The sequence below is a fragment of the Frankliniella occidentalis genome, unplaced genomic scaffold (genome assembly GCF_000697945.3).
Source record: "Frankliniella occidentalis isolate FOCC.00 unplaced genomic scaffold, Focc_3.1 Scaffold10, whole genome shotgun sequence".
Lineage (NCBI taxonomy): Eukaryota > Metazoa > Arthropoda > Insecta > Thysanoptera > Thripidae > Frankliniella > Frankliniella occidentalis.
In genome coordinates this window covers 2,149,924-2,153,710 of record NW_026267140.1, presented here as the reverse complement: position 1 = coordinate 2,153,710, position 3,787 = coordinate 2,149,924, and the positions used below count along the sequence as shown (strand labels likewise).

Below are 3,787 nucleotides of genomic sequence, written 5' to 3'. Positions count from 1 at the left end.
TGGTGTGTTTGCAGCAGATAACCTACCACGCCATCTTCATCGCAAACCTTCACTCATCATTATCAACACCGACCCGCTCTCGAAACCGGGAGAACATTGGCAGGCTATACACATTGACGAAAACGGAACAGGGGAATTTTTTTGTTCGTTCGGCTTAGCGCCTTTTGTACGAAACCACCTTAGGTTTCTTAACAGAGTATGCAGAATCTGGCACTACAACCCTGTATCTCTTCAAGCCATTGATTCGACCGTCTGCGGTCACTATTGTTTGCTGTATCTTATTCATAAGGCACACGGCTATAGCCTCAGTGATTTTCTTAACATGTACTTTGATCAAAACGTAGAGAAAAATGATGCTGTTGTACAGTATATGGTTGACCGCTATACGTGTAACTATACATTCTGTGACGATTTCATCGTCAATGCAAACAAGCAAAATTGTACAAAGAGGAAGAAGTAATTTTAAAAACCTGTTAAATTAAGTCCACTATAATGTTACGTGACAAATTTTGTGTAGGTGAAGAATCTCCTCTCGGCACGCACGATATTTTAGTGTAAGAATTATGTATTAAACCAGCATTGTATCCTGTATGTTTTGAAACAATAAAGAAAAGAACCATCTTTCGTCGTGTTTTTTATGTTACACTTATCCCCAAAACTGATAGAGCGCAACACACCCTTGGAGGATGGCAGCCAGGTACCCACGGTGCGCCGGCTAGGTAGGCAACCTGACGTACTGTGTGTGGCATCAGAATTTGCCCTATTCGAGAATGACTACGCGTCCGCGAACACGTTTACCGTGTAGCGCCGAACAGCCGTGACCGTTTAGAGTACCGTCCAGAACCGCAGCTTCCCGGGTTCGATTCCCGGACGAGGCGCCGCATTTTGCGTGACGTCACACCCCCACCCGACCGGCACCCCCACGCCACGAGAGAGAACCCCCACCACTACGGTCACGTACCCCCACCACTGTCACCACGGATCCCCCCACTCCTTGCGACGGACCCGTCACTCATCCACGCACCCTGGGCAATAGGCAACCGTCCCTGAGGGCCAGTATAACTACTCCAGTCGCCCCCAACCGCCCCCAGCTTGGCCCGCCCGGCCCCTCTTCACCCTCGCTCGGGTCTCTCGCGCGCTCTTTGAACCGCGAGGTCATCCTCCCGGCCGAGTCGAGTAGCCGTGCGCGCCGGCGGCACGCGCGCGGGCCGCACGGAACGCGAAGTGGGTATGAAGAGCGCCGGGGCGGGGCGGGGCTCCGGGATGAAAGAGGAGTTTGAAGGGTGTACCGCAGCGCCCGCGCTCGCCCGCCGCGCTCCGCCGCGCCCTCGGCGCCGTCTGCATGCCTGAGTGGGAAAGCGAGCGGGGGCGGGGGGGCGTCGCTGTCCCTCAGAGGTCAGCGTGCACGGGGTGGGGTCGCGTTGACCTCCCGGCCACTGGCGGCGGCAGCGGCGGGCCGCACGTCGAGAGGGTCCACAGGGAGAGCGGTAGGGTAGGTCCTTGACCAAGGGCAGCGCCGGCCGGGGCGGAGCAGGGCGGCCCAGGCACCGCGCCCTCCCCTCGGCAGCCCAACCTTTATTATTAGCTCAACATTGCCGCAAATAATTTATGGACGCTGTGTGGAGTGAGTGCAGTAGTTGTTGGGGGGGGGGGGGCGTTATCGCACTGTACTTTATCAGGCATCTTCTCCTCATATGGTTTCTGGGAGTCCTAGCCCGGCGTGGAGCAATAGGGCTTAGATAAAAATGAGCATTGCTTGCGTATTTTGGGTCTACAACGTAGGGAGGAAACGACTCTGAGATCTCGTGTACACCGGTCTTATTCCTGGATTACCCTAGGATAGCCCCAGATTACCCTCCATCTCTCCTAAATTACTCCGGATTACCATCGGATTACCCCCCCTCCCAATTACCGCTGGATTGACTAGCAGATTACCTAATTCGTTTCCCCCTCGTCCACAACGGCAACAAGGCGGCCGGAGCGGAGCGCGAGCGACCGGCCAGGCCACCAGGTATGACGCACGAAGCGAAGCAGGGGGTCCTGGTCCATCTCCGCGAGATCTCCACCGGAGTGAAGCTGCGGGTCGTCGGTCTTTCAGCGCGCAGGCGAGGAAACGAGGACGCCTGCCGGGTTTTCGGAACGGTTCGTGCCAACCTCGGGCCAGAGCGGCGCGACGGCTCCTCTCCACGGTTTTCGCGGTTTTCAAATTTGAGTCCGTTCCCGAGCCCACTATACGTCTCTTCTGCAGTGAGTGGTGTGTTTTGCTTGCATCTGAAGGGCGGTTCAGCTCTTGAGTGGCCGTGGGAGCGGCGTCTCGCTGCGCAAACAAGTCGACAAAAGCGCGACAAAGGCGACCGCGGCCCGTCTCCATACGGTAACCGAATAACTCGAACGCGACGTGTGGGCCCTGGGTGTGGTTGGGACGCCTTTAGGGACGCCTCTAAGGACGCCTCTACGGACGCCTCTAGGCACGCTTCTAAGCACGCCTTTAGGCACGCCTATAGGCACTCCTCTACGCCTCTAGGCAAGCCTCTAGGCACGCCTCTAGGGACGCCTCTAGGCACGCCGCGCTCCAGACGACAAGCAGATCGGCGAGCACTAGCAGTGTTGCACCTACTTGAGCTATGTTCGAAAAACTGAGGGGGGATCTTTGCGGCCTGGTCCAGGGGACTGTCTGTTCCTTTGCCCTGCTAATTTTTGTTGGACTGGCCCAGATGCAACCCTTTCGGAGTTGACTGTTGGGCACGCTAACTTACTATTTTGTGGCGCTGGTTCCCCACTCAGTCGGGCCCACGGAGGCGTGCATGCGGTACAGTATAACTACAAAAGTGCTCGGGGTGAGTCAGTTATACCTGGTACTCGTAGATTTTGAAAGATACGTTTCTGTTCCGTTCATTGTTTGTTGTCGTGAGACTCAGGCCAGATTTACAGAGGTGGAGCTCGGCGCGCTCGAGCTCAGCTTTTAATGAGGCGGGGACTGATTATCAGCGCGGCTGTACCGGGCGGTGCCGGGCCGCTCTGCGGTCCAGCGCGGCGCCGCTGCGGTGTGGTCCAGCTCGTCCAGCTTCACCGCAGCTGCCGCCGTTGCGGAGGCGGTGGGGGCGGCGGGAGCGGCCTAACATGCAGCACATTAGCGCGCGGAGATTGACGCGGATGGCAAGGGGAGGAGGAGGGGGACGTGGAAGTCCAGTCGTGGAGGGAAAGGGGGGGGGGGGCACGAGTGGGCGGAACGGTCTCAACCACTGGCATAATAATATTCTAATAACCAACCCCCGACCGCTACCTCCCTCCCCCACCCGGGCCGTATTGCCTTTTTAAAGGCCGGCGGGGACAGACGTCCAGACAACGCGGCTCGCTGCGTTTGACGTGACGCCGCGGCCGGTCGCGGCCCGCGGCAGGGGGCTGTGCTCTGTGCTGTGCTCTGTGTCGTGCACTGGGCGGGCTTGCAGCTGCAGCCCGGACAGCCAACCAGGTCGCGATCAAAGAAAAAGAAAACGTACAAGTCGAAGTTGAACATGGGATGGGATCGGATCAGACCAGATCAGAGCCGTCACGGGTGCAGCGCCCCGCCCCGCCCGGGCACTGCTCGCTCCTGATTCCTAATAGATTCCGCCGTCTCGCCGCCTTGTCACCTCGGCGCGGAGCGCCCCGCCGAACCCCGCGCCCGATGTCCTGTCGCCGTTCTTTCCTCTCGTCTTGTTGGGTCGCCGTGGCTAGCAAGTTGTTGGCCCAACTTCATTTCCAACAGCCAAATGCAGCTCAGGCACGAGTCAACGTGTGCTACTGC

The 3,787-nt window shown here is 58.1% G+C and overlaps 1 protein-coding gene across 1 annotated transcript in view; it reads right to left on the bottom strand.

The window, feature by feature from the left end:
* Positions 1-3,787, bottom strand: part of LOC113212869 (alpha-methylacyl-CoA racemase) — a 16,352-nt gene that overhangs the window by 10,945 nt on the left and 1,620 nt on the right. The gene's annotated exons all lie outside the window — the stretch shown is intronic.